Source organism: Psammomys obesus, unplaced genomic scaffold (assembly GCF_907164565.1).
Source record: "Psammomys obesus unplaced genomic scaffold, mPsaObe1.curated_primary_1811, whole genome shotgun sequence".
Taxonomy (NCBI): Eukaryota; Metazoa; Chordata; class Mammalia; order Rodentia; family Muridae; genus Psammomys; species Psammomys obesus.
In genome coordinates, this window is record NW_026592890.1 from 9,808,310 (window position 1) to 9,819,433 (window position 11,124).

Here is an 11,124-nt window from a genome sequence, read left to right on the forward strand (position 1 = left end):
AGCTCGGCAGCCAGCCAGCAGAGCAGACCTGGCCGCTTCAGGTGCAGTGAGAGGCCTGTCTCAAGGCAAAAAGGCAGAAAGTGATAGAGGAAGAAAGCCGATGTCCTGCTCTGGCCTCTGCCTGCATGCACTCAGAGGCGCACACGTGCTGTCTGTCAGGGGGGAGCGCCACACTCATATATCAGAGAGGAAGAAAGGCAGGTAGGGAATGCCCGCCCACGGTCAGCGCTCTCAGCCTGGAGGCAGAGCAGCCCTTTGAAGTGTGGGTGGGGTTTGCAGAGCTGCTCTGAAAGTGTCAAAGCTTCTCTGACAGTATTATAGAGAGAACAGATCAAGAGGACAGTGAGCATATTATATTTTCTATTTTTCAGAAAAGCTGTGCTCAAGGGTTGGGTAGGTCCTGCAGTTAGTTAAGACTGACGGGGTGAAAGCTGCCATGCTTGTGTTTTGTAGCTGTTAATGAAGCATTGAGCAGGAGCCTCAGAGTTGCCACCAAGCCAAAGGTGAAACAGACGCAGGTCCAGGGGTCACCATGGGAACCAGTATTTAAACTAGCTCTCTATGAAGAAATATCAAACCTGGGGCTGGAGGGATGACTTGGAAGTTAAAGATACTTGCTACTCTTGCAGAGGACGCAGGTGTGGTTCCCAACACCTGCACAGTGACGTACAACCCTACGTGACCCCAGTTCTAGGAGAGCTGATGCTCTTCCCTGGCTTCTGTGGGTGCCAGGCATAAATGGAATGCCCATACACACACGTGCAGGCAGGACATTCGTTTACATAAGAATACATAAGTAAATAAATCTTAAAGAAAAAGCGTTATCAAACCGTCACCAGGCACCACCAGCTTTCTTAACAGTGATCCACCATGGTTGCATCCAACAATTAAAAAGATAGTATTATTTCTCATTAGATATGCCTGGTCCCCAAATATCACGTTGTCAAGCTACATGTAAATAGTTTTCAAAAACAAAGATGCAGGATCTGAACCCCAAAAGCCTGTAATCTAAAAAAGTACAGAAAACAGGAATTCCAAAAATAGAAGAAACGTATTCTTTAACACTTCACAAACTCCATGCAGTTGCTAAAATAGCAGGAGTTATATGGTGTGCTAAAGGGAAGCTGGGTCACAGGCTCCTTGATGGCATGTGACATATGATGGGAAGGACTCATGCTGGTGTCCAAGAGGAGGAGAAAGAGGCCGGAAAGGCCATTTTACAAGAAGCAATGGGATGGAGGCAGTGGCTAAGCTCAGGTGATGGGGCAGATCTGGGGAGGGCGCTGGCAAAGCCAGATCAACTTCCATCTGCCTATCAGGCAGAAGAATACCCTGGGCTGCAGATTTGAACCTCACTGAGAGGCCTGGGCTTTACTTAAAGGGAATTCAGCAAGCTGGAGGCTTCAAGGAAAATATTACAATGCTAGGGGAAGTCCCGTGGACACAGGGTGGAGAGGGAGGCAGGGGGTGGGTTTTCAGACACTCTAGGGAGATTGGAGTTACCCACTGTGTGGAGAAAAAAAGAACCTGACAACAGGAAGCAACTTCCCCAGCAGGTCAGAGGCTGGCTGGATATTGTAGATGGAGAGGAAATTCAAAAATAACCTAGCAATCTTTAGTCTCGGCTACCAGGACATAGGAGTTCACCTGGTGATTGGGATACAGGAAAAGATAACAGTACAAGGGAAACATTGTGTGGACCTTGGATATGGATAAATTTAGCTATACATAGTTGTGGATTTCCTCCAGAAATAATAGGAAGTCAATGGCTAGACGTGATCTGCATAAGCAGAAGAAAATACAGTGGGGAAGCAGAAGAAAATACAGTGGGGAAGACAAAGCTTCAGAAAGAAGCCCTGTCCAGGCTAGGCCATCTGCCCCACGAGAATGAAGGTCTGCAGTCTTTCGGATCCAGCAGGAAAATAGCTGAATGAAGGGTGGGGCTGTGGCTCAGCAGGTCGAATGATTGTCTGCTGTACACAAAGCCCTGGCGCAACCCACCCCCCCCCAGCACTGCACAAACTGGGTGTGTTGGGACACACCTAGAAGGTGGAGCAGGAACATCAGAAGCTCATGGTCATCTTGGCCACATAGCAAGTTTGAGGCTAGCCTAGGTTACCTCAGGCTCCGCCTTCAAGAATGCTGTTGAGGACTGTTGGGTTAATACAGACTGGCAGACTGGCAGTAGAGTATCAGAAGAGACCCTTTCTTATCCTAGTGAACATTTTAGCCATTCACACACCTTCCATTCTTGTGTCTTAATAATTTTTAGGATAACTTTTCAAGGAACTATCTGAAATACATGGAATGGTTGAAAAATACTGCTGTTTTTGTCACGTCCCAGAAGTCTCCCTCTGCTCTGTGATAATTTCTCCGTGTGTCGTTGTTTCTGATGAGCTTGGCAATCTGAGAATTGTTGTAAATGTTCCTCTGTTGTGTTTGTTCCTCTTAGGCTTTCTCTAGTGAGCAGAGCACAGTGAATGGGTGTGAGGAAGGAGACCATGGAGGAAGCATGTCACGCCTGTCACCTCACCACAAAGGCACTGGCCACCTGTGTGGCTTATTACTGATAGGATTTGCCTTCATCACTGGCTGAGAGAGTGTGCACCAGGCACTCCCTCAGCTCTCTGTTTAGGAAGAGAGGCATAGGTTCACTGCCCTCAGGGTCAGGGGGAGGCAACAAAGTCTTGCTCTGTGCCTTGGATGGGGTCATCCACATAAATAACAGAAGGCTTCCATTTAGGAAGCCTCAGCTCTTTCTCACTCACTTATGCATGCATTCAACCGTTCATTTTATCACGGCATACTCATGCATATTCATGTTATACCTTGGCTTACAAAATAGAAGGGTTTTACTTCGTTTTTTGCTCACACTTACACAGCTTTGGCCGTGGGGTGGTTTTCTCGGTTGGCACTTGAGTCCCTTTAACAAACCCTATTTCTTATGTCACCTGAGCACTTGCTTCCTAATATAAGCTGCTGCAGGTTAAACCACATCACCCTTGATCCGGCTCTAGGAAGCCATTTGGCTACAGCGCTCTGGTTCCTATCCTGGAGAACTGGATCTAGAGAACTGGGGTCAGGATGGGTGTGGCACTTCTGGCTAGGGCCTCTCTGTTCTCAGTGGACAGAGCTGTTTTGCAGGGCTGCACCGAGGAGCTCATGCTGCTCGCCATCCCTGAAACAGCTGTTTCCCCCTTGCTTACAGCTTCCCTGTCCGTCAAGAACAAGCTGGCTCCCAACAGCCACCACTGTTTTCCCGAGTAGTCTCGTCCCCATACATGCACAAAGCTGCCTAAGACAGGCAGCCTGTAACCCCACCGAACGCTTTTATCTATGCTTTTGATGTAAATATTTATGTATTAGCTTTGTACACAGTAAAAGCTTGAAGAGAGCACAGAGATTTCAAGAAGGTTCTAGTAATCAACTGGAAAACTGAAGCTGAGTAGGTACATGAATTCACATGAGATCAAAAATAAATAAGTGGCCTTTTTCCTCAGTGCTACCTAGAGGTGGCTGCCATCTCTTTTGCGGCATCATGGCTGCCCTCCAGCCTCTGGTGAAGCCCAAGATCATCGAAAAAAAAAGACCAAGAAGTTCATCAGGTACCAATCAGACTGATAGGTCAAAATTAAGCGAAACTGGTGGAAACTCAGAGGTATCAATGACAGGGTTCAAGAAGATCCACGGGCCAGATCCTGATGCACAACACTAGTTACGGGAGCCACAAGAAAACCAAGGACCTGCTACCTAGCGGCTTCTGGAAATTTCTGGTCCACAATGTCAAGGAACAGGAAGTGCTGCTGATGTGCAGCAAATCTTATTGTGCTGAGATTGCTCACAATGTTTCCTCCAAGAATCAAAAAGCCATCTAGAAAAAGCACCACAGCTGGCCATTGGAGTCACCCATCCCAACATCAGGCTATGCGGTGAAGAAAATGAGTACATGGCTCCTGTGCACGTTTCATTTGTGTTTAAAATAAAAGCACAAAAACCTAAATAAATAAATAAATAAATAAATAAATAAATAAATAAATAAATAAATGTCTTCAATAGAGAATGATAGGATCAGATTTACAGCAACTGGTGCGAGATGGGGAAAGAGGTAGGGTGTTTGATTGACCACCAGTCCAGAGCATAATGCTAAACAAAACCAACGGGTAAAAAAGAGAATATTCCAATAAAGGCAAGTAAATGCCTCCTTGTCTACGCATAAGGCAGACACATGGCCGGCCACACTAGCATACATTTATGCCTATCCTCTAAAAGAGTGCATAAGGCGAGGGGGACGAGCCACGAGGGAGGGATGGGATCATGGTCTTAAAATACCAGCAGGGATTAGATGTACTCTGTGCTGGGACAGGGGACGGAATTTGTCCCAGGGAAGTGGAGATCATTCCCAACTGGTGGGGCCGAACATGTTGGGGGTAAGTAATCCCTCGCAGCCTCTCCCAATCTGGAGAGACAGCAGACTCCTGATCAAAGTCATGCCCCGTGAAACCAGAGGGTAACCCTAGATCAATCACATCGTAGAGAGCTGCAGGAAATGGCTGAGAGACAACCCAACGGGGCCATTGGCGACAACCTCCTTGTAAATAGAAGCAAATAATTAAAGTGAGGGAGGTCAAAGGCCCAGAATAACGGTAGGGTGGGAGACACTGAGGATGAAGTCCTGTCTTCAGGCCAAACCTATTTAAAGGCACGAGGCAAAATGGGTATGTGAGGGCAGAGGAAGGAACGTAGAGCTGGCTTGGTTGGACGGAAAAGTTCCTAACAAATAGAGCCGAGATCAGAATTGGGAGAGGGGTTCCCTGTGTGAGCACTGCCTTTGACAGGGAACGGTCACTTGGGTTCTGTGAAGCTCAGAGGGATACTAGTGAATGTGAGCTGCCAGGCCCAACAGGGAGACAGAAGAAGTAGGGTCAACATGCCAGGCTGAAATGGCTTGTTCAGGTGCCAAGCAACGCTCCATACATACTTGATTGGAGGTGGTTGAATAAGCTGCTATCATTCATTTATATCTGTGCTTCTAATTAAAATAAAAGACAAATCAAGAAAGAAACAGTACAGTCTAGTCCATTAAATGGAAGGCAAGAGCACAGGATTTGAAGACTCCAGTAGGACGGCAGTGCAGCTACTGGTCCCGGTACATCTCCCATCTCATAATCCATAAAGAAAGGGACAGGACCCTGGACTTCTAAGACTCAGCTCTAAGTGTTTTGAAGAAGAGAATCTGTTACATAAGAGTAAGTACTACATTCTAAAATGCAGTCAAGGCCCCTCCCCAAGCTTGGGTTCAATTTCTTTAACATCTTTGTTAGCAGAAAGAAAATGAGTTCAGAGTGGAAACAGAAAGGCCTTCACTCAGTATCTTCCTCCTGCCAGGCACATTGTTCAAACGGAGATGAAGAGAGTAAAATGGATTCGAAGCTTACAAATAGAGAAACAAGTCTGCGTGGACCCAAAGCAGTCCCTCTCTCTCAACATGTGCCTAAATGACATGATGTCAGTGGCATGAGAGAGGAACTCAGAACACAGAGGCCAGAGCTATTTTGGTGTGCACATGGAAAGACATCCTGTCATGGGATATTATATTCTGAGTGGGTGCCTCAGAGCAGAGAAACAAATGGACTCTTGGGAGACAAGCAGGGAGGTAGAACCTAGGAGTGAGCTGTCTCCACACTGTGGGTCTGGTTCGCCACAGGAACTCAGGAAATGTTGGCTAAAAAATCTGGAGGAGAACGACAGTGGAGGAGAAAAATGTTTCATCTGGAGAAAGTGAATACATGTATGTCCATGGTGAGACAGACACAGCTTCATGCAATATGCCTTTGCTGGGAAGTTCTCTCACAGCAATACCTAGATGGATTCTCAGCCAAAGATTCTGGATAAAAGGAAATTTTGGAGTGTAGTGAGAATTTTGGCATCTTAAAAAACCCAGTTATGTTGTGAAAACATGTCTTTGTTTTAACCCAGGTGTGGGATATGGGGCTGCTTCAGATTGTACACAGCAGCTGACTATCTGCCTCATGCGTGCTCTGGTAGAAATGTGATTCTGCTAGCTGAAGCTAGTTTAATTCTGGAGACTTTAGAGAGGGTATAAAAAGACCAGAGCCCCAAGAGAGGAGATGAGGCTGTTCCTCCTGCTGGTTCCTGCTCCTGCTGTTGCTGGTTTGTCAAGTGGTCAGGAGAAAAACAACAAGAACAACAACAAAAAGAAGTTAGAGATATCCTGATGAGCTGAAGACTGGACTTGCCCCAAGAACCTCAACATCCCTGATAAGGAGGAAATAATAAAAATATCTCAACTCTCCCTCTCTCCACTAGCGTTCTCTCTCTCCTCCCTACTGTTGGGGATGGGGGTTGGAAGGGATTGGGGTGGCGAAGAGATAGAGGTATCAGAACCCAAATAAAATAGATCAAATAAAAAATACATCCCCATCAGAAGGGCTGAGGAGATGCCTTAGACAAGTTCTTGCCACTCAGGTAGAGAACCTGATTGATTTTTAACTGCTAGGTTTAAAGTGTAAAAAGTTGGCGTAGTGGCATAAGCTTGTAATCCCAGCTATGAGAAGGCGAAGAAAGGAGGATCCCTGGGGCTCCCTGGCCAGCCAGCCTACTCAATCCGCCAGTTAGAGGCCCTGCTTGCAAAGACAAAAGTGGAGAGTGATTGAGCAAGACACGCAACCTTAGCCTCTGGCCTCCACATACACACTCACACTCACAGTGTATGCATAGACACATACACACAGAATCTAAGCAATCAGAGACAGAAAATGCATACCAGCTGTTATCAGGGAACACAGAACTATTGCCCTAAAAGATCAAAACAAGCAAACAAACAAACATCAAAACCACAAGATACTGACATGGTGAGGTGAGGTCACAGTCTATGGATAGGGTACCTAGGATGATCCCACACTCTGGGCCCTCAAACTTTCCAGAGGCCCCAGCTCACTGGACATGGCTCGGGGTGGGGAAAGGGAGATCAGATCTGATTTACACCTTTGATTACATGATATAAGAAAGGTCACCCTCTCTGGGTCTCAGTTCCAGATCTAAAATCTAGAAATTTCACAACTCAACCTTCACAGCCCCGGCTGCAATGCCTTAGGTAGGATATTCAGCATCAAACACAGCCAAGTCAGTCCCTTATTCCATGTCTATAGGATGAGTGAATGAAAGAATGAATACCAATCAAGTCTTCCAAAAATCTTTTTTTTTCCCTTGAAAACCTTGAAGGAACAATCAAAAGCGAAGTTCCGGCTTTGCCGACTTTGATTCGCTGTCAGTGAACAAGCTGAACAATCTTACTGAGAGACACTTGAACCTTTTAAGTGCCATCTCGGAGTAGTACTGACCTCTTGTGCATATTTATACACTAAGATTTATAATAACCACTTGAAAGACTAGGGTTTTCTCCCCACAGGGAGCAAAGCTATGTGAAATGTAAGAAAATATTCCAAGTTCAAAGGTCCAAGCTATGTAAAATATGGAATGCTAGAGTTCTTTCCACAAGTAGAAAACACCTTGGCGCTCGACAAACCCACTTTCTTGTGGAGCCAGGGGACAGGTGGGCGCTCAGGTGACCCTTGAGAGCTGACAAAAGCTTTCCTTGCCCTCACCCCACATTCCTTCTGAGAAGTGTCGCCAGCCTGGCGAGGGGTGTGTGGTGTACCTGGTGTGAAGGTAACATTTGAAGATGGAGAAACTGGTTCTTGGCCAGGTCCTTAGCAAGAATTCCGAAGAGGCCCTGCACCTGGGTCAGTGTGCAAAACCTCCTTGTTAGAGGGGGAGCAACTCATTACCTCCTCAAAGTGAAATCAATCGTGTGGCCCTCATTTCCTCCATAAGCGATATATATATATATATATATATATATATATATATATATATATATATATATATATATATATATATATATATATCTATTTTTATATATTTTTTTATATATATTATTGTTTTTTTTTTTTTTATGTATGAGGCAAAACACCACTTTTATTGTTAATTAATACGCTAACATTGTGTTATACCACTCTGGACAGGTGAAATGGAATTTAATACTTTTCAAATCTGTCTTTTAAAAGGCAGCTGAAAATACATGCCTTAATCTCCTGGGGGTTTTGTTGTTTTGTTGTTTTCCTTTTTTTTTCAGCCCAGGATAAATTTCCTTCCTAAAACTCCATTTCTTTCTACCACTAAAAACGACATAAGACCATTTATTTTCCAAAACAGACAGTAGATAAGAATGAGCCAGGCAGGCCACATTTTAAAAGGAAGAAATGTAATAGTTGAGGAAGAAAAGACAAATAAAAACCATGCAGCCAAAAAGGAGAAAGATGTGCAGGGTTTGAGAGCAACATCACTGCACTAGAAAATAAGAAGAATCTTTTATTTTTGGACCAACTTTAGGTGCCTTCTGATTTTTTTCTTTCCATTTCATTTTCTCTTGATCAAAGTGAACGTATAATTAAAGATTCAGAAATGTCTCTTGGAGACAGGCAGAAGTGACGGGACCATCCTAGAGATGACATGAAAGACTCATGCCACACTGGACACACGGGGCTTCTTGATTCGTTGGGTGCTTCCTGCCTTGAGGAAACGCCACCTGATACATCTACCTGCGCGCACTGTTGATTACTTTTCTGTTTACTCAGTGGACCTGTGAGTGGAAAGCGATTTATTGCCAGAGAACTGTTTGACTCTGTGCTAAGAGGACAGCATTCCAATCCTGTGAGGTTGAAGACAGCCTGGGCCCAACTTCTATCTCATTGCCATGTCAAATTAGCACCTATCAGACACCCAGTATGACAGGAATTATATGACTTCTCTGCAAAAAGCCAGTAGTTCTCAGATGTCAATAAACTGATGCAGGGCATTCTCTGCTTCTTTTGCCCTGAAAATGATGGGAAGGGTTAACTGTGAAGTGTGAACTACACAGAGGAGAGGCTTTTGTGACAGATCTAACTGTGAGACCTTGGTCTTTTGAGCCATGATATAAAATAAACTGAGGGCTGGTGAGCTAGCTCAGCTGATACACTGAGTTCACTCCCCAGAAACCACAGTGAAAAGTGAGAGAACACACTCCCAAATGTTGTCTACTGACCTCTCTCCACCGCCACCATCACCCATACGCTAATAATGAATAAAATGTTTTTTAAAAATGCTAAGATATAAGGAAATAGCTCAGTTTATAATGTGCTTGTTGTGCAAGTACGAGGCCAAGTTCAATCCCTAGAACTCAAGTAAAAAAGCCTGGCATGGTGGGGCACGATTGTAATCACAGGACTGGGGAGGCAGAGAACAAGAGACACTGGGGCTTGCTGACCAGGTGGCTTTGTCTACTAGTAAACACAAAGTCCCCCCCCCAAAAAAAAGTGGGACAACACCTGAGGTTGACTTCTGGCCACACACACACACACACACAGACACATACACATGTGCTTACATACAGACCCATCTTGCACACATGCATATATCATACAAAACTATGCTGAGCCTCACAAGATGAAATGAGGAGAGGGCTGACATCCAAAATGCCCGTGATGGTCAGCTCTGCACCCTTGTAGAGTTTCCATGGGGCCACATTAAAACAGTCTTGACCTGTGTCCACACTGAGGTCACAGGGTGATCAGGTTAAAGGGAAACAGAAGCAGAGATAAGGCTTTTAATCTTTTCCACCCTTTACAGCACAGAAGGGCAGACGTGTGGCTGTCCAGCTGAAGGCAGTTATTTAAGGCGAAGAGGAAGGATCCCAAATCTGATGACAGTGAAAGATCAGCTTCATTTCTGTTCCTCAAACTGGGGAGTAAAGTTCTTGAAGGGCTCTGCACGCAGCCACTCACTGCTCAAGAGGGGGAAATACGGCCTTTTTGCATTTCAACTTACTGTTTTGCTTTGCCTTCTTCTTGTTTGGTGAGCTCTCCCCGCCCTCCGAAGCCTGGTCTCTTTCGTAAACATTCGAACAAGCGCTGAGGAAAAAAGTAGTGACAGAAGGCCTGGTGAGATAGACCGGCCATGAGCATTCTATTTCTGCCTCCATCTTTTCGGTAGACCCATTCCCTTGCTCAGTCACAAGTCTGCTGAGGATGGTGCTATACAAATGATCCCCTAGGTATGCAGGGACCATGTCAGATAAACCCTAGACTTTAAGGCATTCCTTCCCTCTCCTCACATGGGTCCATTGTCCAAAGACACCCTATGCAGCTCTGCCGAGGTCGCCTACCGCAGCCTCCGAGTCTGGGCGTTCCCCCTTGCAACAGTGTCGCCATGTTTTTCTTTGCATCTGCTTACTCTAGGGCTTCATCTCTGATAACCTTAGGATGACACCCTGAAGTTTGCTCTGCCACTCTTACCTGTTTGGATTCCTTTGGGAGTCTTGCAAAACCTGATCATAGGTCCTGTGACTTATGACCTCAGATAGAGAAAGCAGAGCCTAACAGCGGAGGCTCCTGAGCCCTATGCCCATGGCTTTCTGGCTCCCCACTCCCACCCCATTCATTCTTCTTCTGCTATTCCCTTTCCAATCCTTCATGGATGTGACTGAGACACTATTCTGCCTTCCCTCCTCCCACATCACTTTGCTCCAGGACATAGAGCAGGTCCTCACCCCACAGGCTGTACAACTAAGGCTATTTTAGAATGTTCTGCAAGAGTTGGAAATGTCCTTCAACCCTTCAAAGGCTTCTCACACAGTGCTAACAATTCTCCATGACCCTTGACCCTATCAGTAGGGGCAGATACTATCTCACTGTTAGAATGCTGCTTCTGAGACTGTTCAGGTCTCTCTCTCTCTCTCTCTCTCTCTCCTCTCTCCCTCTCAGTTATTTATGCGTCGAGTCTATTAATCTTATAAACAGCTATGGAGCGGGAAAGGCTAAATGGAAAGGCTTAGGTGTTAAGAAGTTGGCATAGAGGACTATTATTATAATGAAGCCCCATGATGTGTAAGCATGACTCTGGGTGATCAGGCACAACAAGTCTGTAAAAATTGTATCTCTCTGTAGCCCACGTTCACCAACAGGAGTCTCCCACACCCCTTCCTGGGGCACCAGCTCCTGCTGGCTCAGCAGTCTTCAGGCTCTCCTCTCTAAGCTGGCAAACTGTGCAGAGCAGAGGAGCCTT

General features: G+C 45.6%; 1 pseudogene; it reads left to right on the forward strand.

The window, feature by feature from the left end:
• Window positions 1-3,538: 3,538 nt before the first annotated feature.
• LOC129683239 (60S ribosomal protein L32-like) lies at window positions 3,539-7,354 on the forward strand (annotated as a pseudogene).
• Window positions 7,355-11,124: the final 3,770 nt, after the last annotated feature.